This window comes from Tauraco erythrolophus, chromosome 9 (genome assembly GCF_009769465.1).
Source record: "Tauraco erythrolophus isolate bTauEry1 chromosome 9, bTauEry1.pri, whole genome shotgun sequence".
Classification (NCBI taxonomy): Eukaryota; Metazoa; Chordata; class Aves; order Musophagiformes; family Musophagidae; genus Tauraco; species Tauraco erythrolophus.
This window is the reverse complement of record NC_141473.1, coordinates 21,283,865-21,295,490: the sequence shown is the minus strand read 5'-3', so window position 1 is coordinate 21,295,490 and position 11,626 is coordinate 21,283,865.

Genomic DNA, 11,626 nt, shown 5'->3' with positions numbered 1-11,626 from the left:
AGAAGCGAATGCACAACAAGCGGGCAGGCAGGCGGTGGGACAGGACGGGAGGGTGGGTGAATGGCAGGGGCAGGATGAGCAGGAAAGGGTACGCACGTACGTGCAGAAAGAAGTGTCTTTTCTGTTTCCATCGGCGGAGCTGACAGTGCCGTCTTGAAAAGGCGACGCTGTAAATAGTGTTTGTTTCAAGGATCCCGGAGAAAAGAGAAGTCCCCGGTGGGTCCACACTCTGGAAGACCCAGTGTGAACTAGCCAGGAGTGCAACAAGGGTCACTGATAATTCCAAGCAGATACTTAAATAGTGGAGGTTAAAGGGGCTGTGCATGGGTAAACTTTTGTCGTTGGGCTATTTCTATGTGTAATCTGAAGAAGAATACTGGTGTGAATTTCTGAAGGATTTACATGGCTTAGGTCGGAGGGGGTTGATTTAAAAGGGAATGGTGCATGTTGCACTTATTCATCATGTGACACAGGTAGTTCTGAATCATAGTTTATAGTCACCCAGCGGGTATAAATGCAGCCATAACGAATAGCAATTTTAAAGACAACCTATAAGGGGACTGGTATATTTTAAGGGCATACGTTCATTCTACCTCCTTTTTTAAAGCTTGTCCTTCAGCAGCCAAGACAGTTACTTTTCTTGGAGAGTATACAATGCAATAATTGAAAAATTGTTGGAAAAAGCTACTGTTGCTGTGTATAACACAACTCTTTTGTGATTTTTTAACCTTGGAGTGTCAAATCTGAGCAGATACTATTGAAAGCCTATGAACCACAAGTTTGTAGTTTTTGGATCATGGCAAAGAATGGTTTGATTCATTTTTAAAATTAGCACCAGGCCGCATTGCTCTGTGCCCCTTGAATGTATTAAACGAGCAATTTGCAAATACAAATTTGCCCAAATGTACGCTACTAAAGTATCAAAACTCCTATTAATTAATCTTTGCTTATAAATAAGCCAAACCGTCCTTTGATGCTTTTTTTTTTTTTTTTCCCCTCCTCTCCATGGTAGCATGCTCATGACCTCCACTGGGGGTGTGAGCAAACCTTTTGTTGTTTGTGGTTTTTGTCTGTACTGTTTCTATACAATCAAGGTCCTGTGAAAAGGAGGAAGAGGCAGCAGGAGGTAGGAACAAGCTGGGCTATTTTGGACCAATGTCCCATTAAAATGTTCTCTCTCTCCTTAACTCACTCCAAACTCCTATTCAGGCATACACTTTGTATCAGTCTTTAACCTGCACTAAAACCTGTAGGACACTGATACTTTGACATTGTTGGGAAAGAATTAAAGAATCAACCAGGGATGGCTAGTATTTCTTGCCTTATTTTATTGCAGAACAGCAGGAATTCAGAGTCTTTAAAGCTCTGGTACTTTGACTCTTTTATGCAGCTGAGATGATGAAATAAAAATGTGTTTGGTAAAGGAATTCAAATTAGCACTGGGTCACATAATTCCCCTGTTCTGAATATGGCCAATCAATGGCATCTCTAAGGCATCTAGAGGCAAGAGCTATGCAATTTCTGCTCATGCAGAATAATATTCCTAGCGTGGAAATTTCTGCTAATTAAAGCTCTTGCCAAGTAGAGTCTCTCTTTTTTTTTTTTTTTTTTTTTCTTCATCTTAAATAGCTCGAGTCAAAGCTTTGCAAGCTAGGACTTGGAGAAAGTCTCCCTATAGTTAGAGCAATGCATTCAACATTTTAAACTGCAGATCTAAGCTTCCTGCTAAAATCATTGTGATATAAATAGTGTTACACACTCTGAAGAACAGCTTATATATGAAAAAAAAAGTTTTCTTATGGAATTAAAGACATCTGTACAAAGGAACTATTGTGACCTGTGCTTGTGTTTTGTTGTAGAACATCATGTGGGAAATACATAGGAAATATACAAAACGAAATACAGTGCACCAAGAGTAATGTCTCTTCTTTTTGTTCTACAGTAATGTAACTTATGAAGTCCCTTTAGGGTTAGATCTATCTATATTAAAATAATTTTGCCCGACTCTTTATTTTTAATAATAAAGTCAGTAGCAGGGATAATGAAGGTTAAAACTCCAGGGAAGTTAATCAAACATAAATTATTACTGAATTTGGGCTTCAGTCCAAATTTCTGGTTACTACTTATTGTAGGACAGCTCATTCATTTTTCACTCACAAAAGTACCTCGCTATGTATAATGCTACACAGTTAGCTTGGACCGTACAAGACCATTCCTTAAGTATATAACTTATTAATTAGAAATTAACTGAATGAAATGCTGTGGGCTGCAGGTTCTCATAGAAACTGATGGCAGAACTCTAAAAATCCTTTTCACATTCCATCCAAAATCACATGGTGTGACAAGAATGATATATGGTCAGTAAAAAAGGCTTTTGTGTTTTTTTCAGTTTTTCTGAACAAAAGTGAAATTATTTTAATACCCAAAAAAGAACAAAGAGGCATAGTGCTGTTTAGGTGTTACAGCAAGCAGAATGCTCAGAGCTGATCCAGAGCCTTGGAAAGCTCTTACTGTTGAGAGAAGAGTTTGGGCATATTGGGCAGTGCTTATTGTTTGCAGGGAAAGCTTTGCCTCTTGAGAAACAGCACTGACTGTCCCAGGCCATCCCATCAGCTCAATAACAAGCTCTCACCTTGGATTTCCATTCTGGATCCACACTCACTCATATTCCAGTCTGTGGCAAGAATAGCCTTTCCCCCTGCCAGGCTCCCCATCCTTCATCTTTAGGGACAAAAGTTTAGTTCGTCTGTCTTTCTAAGAAGCAGGAATTGCCTCTATTTGCATCATACCACATTATCAATGGTGCACAATTACAGAAAGTAAGGAACTAGGAACCAAGATACACATACTCAGTTCAATATAGCATAATTTGTCCCACCCTACTATAGAAGTCCAAAACTGTTCCTATGCTTTGTGCTCTAGGGGTGCCTGTTGCTTTTCATTGGCTGTAAAAGAAGCCTATGTCAGCTAGCTGAGACGTGCAGAAGATGAATTTCACTCTAAGGGGGCGGTTATATGAGGTAGAGAGCACCGTCCTCTTCCATTAGTTTCACTGGCATATGATAACACATGCACTATTCAGACTCAGAATTAGCATTTTGCAAGACTGGAATTAACTTTAGTTTCTCATTACACAATTGGCATGTAACAGGTATTGGCATATTAATCCCTTATGCCCATCAATGATGAAAATGTCACGATTATCTATAACTTTTCCAGTTTTACCTTATTGAGAGTTCAGGACTTGTTTTTCTATATTTGAAGACTTTTGGAACATGTGTTTATGACAGGTCTATTTGGACCCAGACTTGTACTTGTACCTTGAGGTCCGCCATTTATGCTTGTAATGAGGATGGCATAGGCAATTAACTGCTGCTGCAGTTCAGGTGAGTTGTAGTAATTCTGTGATGTTGCTAGGCACTGGCTTGAAACAGAAAACCTGTTTGTTTTTTGTTTGTTTGTTTTGTGGTGGGTTGTTTTTGGTTTTTTGTGTTTTTTTTTTTTTTTTCCAGCAGCCACTTTCAACTTTTCAGTGACCCATGAACTGCCACATAAAGTCATTTAGGAAGAAAAAAGACTAGGTATTTTTTTCCCATTTAGAAAGGGAAGCAAATTTTACCCGTGGAAATTCCAGTGGTAACTCATGCTTGTTGAAAACCCAGTTCAGCCAGATTGGTAGTGCTGCCTTGGAACTCGCCTGAACAGCAGTAGCTCCTGTCATTGTTTGAGACATGTCTCTGTACTGTGAGAGGATGCACCACAAGTGCCTGGCCAACACGCTTTCTGGGATACATACTCTTTTTTTTCCATGGGAGGGGGAAGCTACGGACCATGCAGGAGAATGAGAGCACAAGGCAATCAAACTGCTCAGATTGTGGCTGAAGCAAAAGTAGAAAGCGTTAGGAAGGAAAGGGGAAAAGGGTGGTGGGGTTTAAATCCAATTTCCTGTTCAAAAGCAATTTTAAGGAAATATTTCAAGCAGTCCTAGGCACCAGTCTTTAAGTTCCAGCCAGCAACCTATAGAGCTTTGAATTCACTGTCCTTTTACTCCGTTTGTTTCCTAGGCAGCAAAGACTCTTGCTGAGGTCGGTGTTGAATACAAGTTGAGAGCTCAACCTGATGCACTTAACAGGCAGGATCCATACCTGCTGAGCCACAGTTGCCAGTGAAAACACGAGTGCTTTCCGAGAGAACAAGTGGGGATGGGAGATGGATTAGATAGACTGGGTGAGACCACAGCGTACCATTATATACCCTGCATCAGCGCTATGATGGCCAGCTGTAATACACATCTTCAGATTCCTGTTTACAAGCGGAATTTGAAGGCTGTGGAAAGAGGGTGGGGGAAAGGCAGCCGCAGCTGGGAACCATCCATGACCACAGCTGGTTTTGCAAAGATCCTCTTGCAAACTGGGTTGGGATCTCTCCAGGATTTTCTTGGTCTGAGTAATGCTGCAGAGGAGAGGAGAATGTATTGTGCTGATAGTACAGAAAGGTTTCTGCACATGGTGGACTCGATTAGACACATACTGTGGAAGTATTTCAGAAGCGTGATAAGCAGCTGCTGACCAGTAGGTGGCAAGCGTGCCCCTAAGTCAAGGCTAACCCATTTCTCTTGTGCATGGGACACTGTCGTGTCCTTAGGGTGACAGTTGGGATGACTTATGATCCTGTAGCATTGCATTTTCCCAGCGAGCAGCTCTGTCAGGTAGCCTCAGTGTTTCTAGCTTGCATGTTCATAGCCTTCTAAGCCTTCTGATAGCTTTGGCTGACCTCCTGCTGGCAGGAGAACCTGGCCCAGTGGGGTACACTTGGTGCTCACAACTCTCCCCTGAGCTATAACAGCTGTATTAAGGATCCATGCTTTCTTAATTGCAAGTGATAGAGAGGTCACAACAACAATTATATTTTCATTAATACTTAAGATTTACATGTTATTTGTATTACAAATGTGTTGGGTTTTAGTTCCCCTGCAGGTTCAGACACAACTCTTTATTTCTTTGAGCTGCGGTATGGTTTCTGTGCAAGAATACGTGGTTCTCATGCTCTTCCTAGAAGGGATAGCACTGCAGTAATGAGTGAAGGCAACTATGAATGTCCTAAAGCCTGATTCAGATCAGTGATGTCTCTTGGGTCATCTTGCATCTCATCCAGATACAATTGGATGTTGGTTTAGGTTCAGAGTGTATTAAGTACTGTGGGACAGAAGATGCTGCAGATATTTAAGCAGAGCCGATCCTGCCCTGAGGTAGGGTGAAAAATGAAATGGTCTCCTGGAGAGCTTTAGTTCCTAAAAATTCTGTAGTTATATTAATGGAAATTACGATAATTTATGCTAGTTAAAAAAACCCAAACCCTAAATATGATAGATATGCCAGGGCATTTCCTCCCTGTAAAAACTTACCAAGCATCTGTGTTTGACCCAAATACACTAAAACTATATTGCATCTTAAGCTTCTCTTAGTCTGTATGAGATGCAGAAGCATCTTTTTGCCTAGGTCCATTTGTCATCTTTTTGGAACGCTTGCTTTTTCTTCCGCCATCAGATAGATGACAGTGTGTGGTCTTACTATTGTAATTGTCTAGGTCCATGCTGACATCCTTCCCTCAACTCTTCAAATACTGCAAAATACATACTTTTAGATGCATTCTTTCCCTAGGCAGATGATCTGAATGTGAAGGTAACTTTTTCAGGATAGATGAAAGCAAAGGGATTGGGAACTTTTGACAGATTTCCAAGCATGCTTTTTTAAAAAAAAAAACAACAAAAAACCACTTCTACAGGAAACATATTGTTCCAGGCAAAAGAGTAAATGCATGTACATGTTATTTTGACCATAATTCCATACCGACCTTGTGGTTTTTTTGTAGTAGATCAGAATGCTTTTAGGAGTACAGGATCCTTTTGTGGCTTTGCTCTGAATCAGTGGTAGTCATATAGTGGCCATGATGGTCAGACTCAAGGCAAGATTTGAGGATAGAGGCAGTATTTTTTATTAGATAACTAGTATAGGGAGGCTGGAAATTCTTCTGAATTTTCCAGCCATACTTTTTGGTCTAATGAGAGCTATTGCCTCTACCTGCCTTGCTTCGTGGATGAAGTCTCTTCTCTTGTTTCTTATTCAATGTAAGCACTTACTTTCCTCTTCCGGCATTTCAACAATTCAGCAGAATTTATGACTCTCTATATATCCCTTTTTCTATATTTCCTCCATCCGTATGTATCTTTCTCATTTTCTCAGATTCAACCAACATCTCTCACTTCTTTCTGAGGAAATCTTATTCTGTCCTTCAGCCTTCAGCAGAAAGGTACTTGAGTGGGTATGTGCAGAACACTAGTTTTCCTGAGGATTTCACCATTCAGCTGTCTCATTTGAAAGAGTCATTCAGGTTATCATCCCACATTATATTCAACATACTTAAAAAAAAACCCCAACAACCAACACAGAAGGTGTCCAGAGATCAAAGTGGAGTTTTTATTCTGATTTCCGTAGGCAGAATCCCTGGTAGTAAACAGAATTCACACATAGTGTATAAACTGACTCCACAGATTGCTGATGAGTAGTTTGAGTCCATGTGCGTATTTTACTTGTTGTGAAAGAATACTAAGGGATTGTTTTCTGTTTTTCTGTTAAACTGAGTTTTGGGCCAAAATGTAATGTCACTGCATTAACTTTGGAGTTGCACCCAAGATGAATTTGGCCCCATCAGTTGTTAAATTCTTGCTAAGATTGATCTCAGCTTGCTCAGAAAGGGATCATGCCAGACTAGCAACCACAGAAATCATCAGTTGAAACTCCACCAAAATTCTCATTCCTTGTAAATTGAAAAATTAAGCTTTGAAATAAAATGCTTTGTTCTTCAATCTTGCACTAACTTTTCATTAACATTATATAACTCTCAAGCTATTAGGAAGATGCCAATTAAAACAAAATAGATTGAAGTGTGTGGTGGGTGTTTGAGTGGAGAAAAGTAGGAACACGATTCTAAATGAAGTATCGTACTACTTCTTGGCGTCTTGTGGCATCTTACCTCTGATATTTTCAGTTGTAAATTTCATTACCCTCCACCCCAATTTATCATAAATGTACACAGATGTAGTAAACTAAGGCCTATTCTTGGCATTTTTATTTTATGAATTCAAAACCACTCATCATGTGTAGGAATGACACAATGTGAACACTTTACCAGCTCTTTCTCCCATATTCTATGCGGAGAGATTTTTTCTGCAGAAAGAAGAAATACCATAAATTCCATAAGGCTCACTTAGAATCACTTTGTAGCAATGTGCTGTTTTTGGCTGGGATGGAGTTAATTTTCTTCATAGTAGCTATTATGGGGCTATGTTTTGGATTTGTGCTGAAAACAGTGCTGATAATACAGGGATGTTTTAGTTACTGCTCAGCAATGCTTACACAGCGTAAAGGCCTTTTCTGCTTCTCACTCCACCCCACCAAGCGAGTAGACTGGAGGTGCACAAGAAGTTGGGAGAGGATGCAGCTGGGACAGCTGACTCCCACTGACAAAAGCGATATTCCATACCATATGACATCATACTCAGCATGTAAAGCTGGAGGAAGGGGAGGATGTTTGGAGCGATGGTGTCAGTCTTCCCAGGTAACTGTTACGTGTGATGGAGCCCTGTTTTCCTGGAGATAGCTGAACACCTGCCTGCTGATGCAAAGTAGTGAATGGATTCCTTGTTTTGCTTTACTTGCATGTGTGGCTTTTGCTTTACCTATTAAATAGTTTTTATCTCAGCCCACAAGTTTTCTCACTTTTACCCTTCTGATTCTCTCCTCCATCACACTGAGGGGGAGCGAGTGAGCAGCTGTGTGGTGTTTAGTTGCTGGCTGGGTTTAAACCATGACAAACAGATTAATGAAAAAAGCTTGTAGATGAATATTGAAGCAGAAGAATTGTGAAGCTAACACTAGATTTTCTTTTTCGGTACTTAGAGGTATACTTGCATGTGACTTCAATATATTTCTACTCTGAAAAGTAGTTCTTCTAAGAACACGTTTTAGATTATCAACACATCAGTGGAACAAAAGGAACAAACAGATGCTAAAAAATCTGCTGTCAGTAATTGATGGTTTAACATTGGATTAAAAGGACTGCTGATCTAATGGCATGGTAATCCCTTTATGCACCCATAATGGCATTGTATGTTCATGATTATTTACATGCTAGTGATTTCCACATCAAATAGTTATTTTCACTTTATACACCAGCACTGGTAATTTTCTGCAAGCTAACATGAATTCCCTGGGCTGTCTGTACTGCGTTCCTGGTGGGGATGGTAGGACAGAAAAATTCAGAAATACAGGTAATCAGCTTGTAATTAGAATACAGTAAACTATCATACTGACTCTCAGATAGGCATAAACCCTACATTCCTAATGCATATAGGTAGAAACTCAGTAAATGTTTATTAATTATCCCTAATGTCAGAAAATAAGAAATGCAGGGAGCAAGTTATTTTACTTGAAATCACTACTTTTCAGAAGGGAAAGCTAGGTTGAAACTACTTGTATGCATTAATGATGTTCAGCATTGTTTTTATATTTTGTTTGGTCTTGTATTCCAAGTTTTATTACGTTCAAAAGAATACCTGTGCAACCTCATAAATACAGCATTTGGAGAAGCAGTGCGGAATGGTTGTGTCAAATCTGCTAGATTTCCTGTCATTGAGAAGGCTAACAGAAATTTTTAGCTGAAAGACTCTGATGCACTAGAAGAGATGTGTACTCTTAGAGACTGGAACTTTTTACGGAAATGAAGGACGAACATCTGAGATGAATGGTTAGGTGGAATTGAACCTGCTGTGGGACAGGAGAGTGGTATGGGTGACCTTCTGATGTTCTTCCCAACCCTATTTCCTATATATCATTTGCAAATGGAAAAAATGAGTCTTATCCAGCCTTGTATTTATAAAGTGATGGGGTGATATGTACCAGTCTGGGTAGTGAACTTAACAAAGCTGTGCACAAAGAAGTGAATTTGTGAAGTAAATTCCTATTTCAGCCTTTGTTAATGTAATAAGATGGTAGCAGTAGCAAGCGTAGACACTAAATATGTGTGCAATTGTGCCCAGCAGAGCCACATTAAATGCTTTGTAAACTCTAGATCTTCAGTAACATCTGTATCTTCTGTTTCAGGGTTATCAGCGTCTTAGTTTAAGAAAGATCTGAGCAGCTGTGCAGATCAAATAAAATGTTAAATCTGATTTCAGTTCTTCATCTGGCTTGACCTGTCATCTTGAGCTTCCTTAGAAGGATTCTGAAGTGCAGAACAAGTTGCACATGGCTTGCATGAAAAGAAGGCATCTCAAAACTGCTAAATTAATTAGCAGATCCTAAGTAAATTGAGTACCTTGCTTTAAATATGAGATAAGTAATTGCTGATTGTTAGTGATAGTCTTATGGACACTTTCCTCACACCTTCCCATCAGCTGGATATCTGACTTGCTTGATTAGTTGAAAATGAGTTCAATAAAGCATTCAGCTGCAGTTCTTTGGCAGCACATCGCCTTCTGGGGATTTCAAGAGATGTAGGTTTCTTCAGGGCTATTTGAAACAGTAGAAAGAACCCTCTGAGTAACTAAGGGCTACTGAAACCTTCACCAGCTTTTGCTATAAATGTAAGATACATTTCCAAGGCATAGTGTGCTTTCTTTTACTTAACTAAAAGACCACATATATTGGCTTGTGGTTTTTTTTTGTATATAAACTCCGAACAAATAAGAAACTTCCATAACCAGAGAAATAAGTTTATTTTCTTCATTCATGCTGCTTTTCTTGAGGAAATATTGCAAAAAGGAACAGAAGACATGCCTGAACTCTGTTGCTTAGTATACCGTTGGATGGCATTCTCATGCTAAAGTGATGTAGCACAATGTGCATAGGTTAGAGCAGGTATTCTGGACCTTTATTGCCAGCATCTTAGTATCTCCCAGAGCTCCACTAGAGAAACAGGGATGATCTAATAAAGTCGTCCAAATGAGATGGTGGAAGTAGCAGACTTCTGGCTCCACCAAGGTCTAATGTCCATGGTTCTGGTCAGTGAGACAGCTTTGAAGCAATGAAGCAATGTGTTCTGAAATTGGAAAGGGCTGCAGCAGGCAGTAAAAGTTTGTAGTCAAACAAAGCTCTAAGCCTCTACTTTGTGATTTTGGTGGGTTCAGCTCCTTCCATTGGAGCTGAAAGCAGCCGCGGTGCCGCCACGTCCCAGAGCTGGGAGTCAGAGCGCTAGTAAAGTGGCTCAGCAGGGTTGTGCTGGAGCAGAGGCAACTTCCAGTGGCCCTGTCTTTACTGAGGAGTGTCAAGTTTTTATGAGCATCGTTACATTTTTATAGTTTAATGGGTTTGACTATTAAAGCATAACAAAGCACGTTAAAAACTTGACACGGCTCATTTCTGCACTCAGTAGCAAGTCCTTGCTATGTGTAGTGTGGGTCCCTAGGAAATATTAAATAACAAAGGCCAGCTTAACACAGTGCTTTTCACATCTTCCTTATCCACTTTAATCATCTTGGTCCCTTTCTATTTAAAAACAGTCTTGATTTGAGGTGTGTTTTATTCAGCTTCAAAGCTCTCAGCACAGTGGCTGGTCTGGAATTCACACCTATGGGTTGAGTTTTCCAGGAAAAAAGATGGTAGTTTGTAGGTAAACTGCAGATGAGAAGAGAGGTCATTAGAAAACATGTTTTGAAAGACACAGTCATGGGAACTAAGGAGCAGTGGATTAAAGAGTAAGGTGAGGAGTTTCAGTAAAGAAGCAGTAAAGAAAAGGATGCAGTAAAGAAAGCAACTGTAACTAGTTGCTGACACTGAAAGTTTGACAGAATGGAGAATGATGTATTAGTTTTAAACAGTGGTATTGGCATCTTCAGTTACAAGAAGATGGAGGTGGATCCAGGCTGCAGTTCAAGGGAAGTTTAGTGTAGCAGTAATTCAGAATTCACTCTAGCTGTGGCCCATGAGATCTATAAATCACTAAATAGTGTTAAATTGAGATGGGCACTACTCCCAAGGATGGCAGTGTTACAGAGAACATGGCAGGGCACTGAGATATTCAAAGCTGGCAGGAACTCCAATACTAGAGCTAGGCAGAGGAACAAGTACATCAAGGACAATAGAAAATATGTTGCAGAATATGAAGAGCAGTTCCTTAGGGTAGGTGAGGGGCAGCACGGACTTTTTGGCACTTGTGGATGTAAGATAGGGTGCTCTGTGTGGCTGTTTCTTTGCATCTCTTTCTGCATTTATAGAGAAAAGTTAGAAATTGTGATAATTCAGTTAAAATCTCATAGGGGGAATTTGAAATGTCTTTTATTTGTAAAAGGCAGCTTCAGGAAATAGATAAACAGAATAGTTAAAGCTTAGATTTGATTTTGGTTTGCTATTTCAATAAGGTCTTTGCTAAACAGGTTTCTATTGAAGTAAAATCTATAGAGCAACTTAAATGTAGTGGAGCATCTACGTACTTGTATTGTTTTTTAAAAAGATATTTAGATGTCTTAAGATGCAGATGCATATGTACCTAATGGCATTTTCAGAAGAAAACTAGTATCTGTATCAGGAATTTTGGAAAATCTTACAAGTTGCTAATTGACAATGTTTCG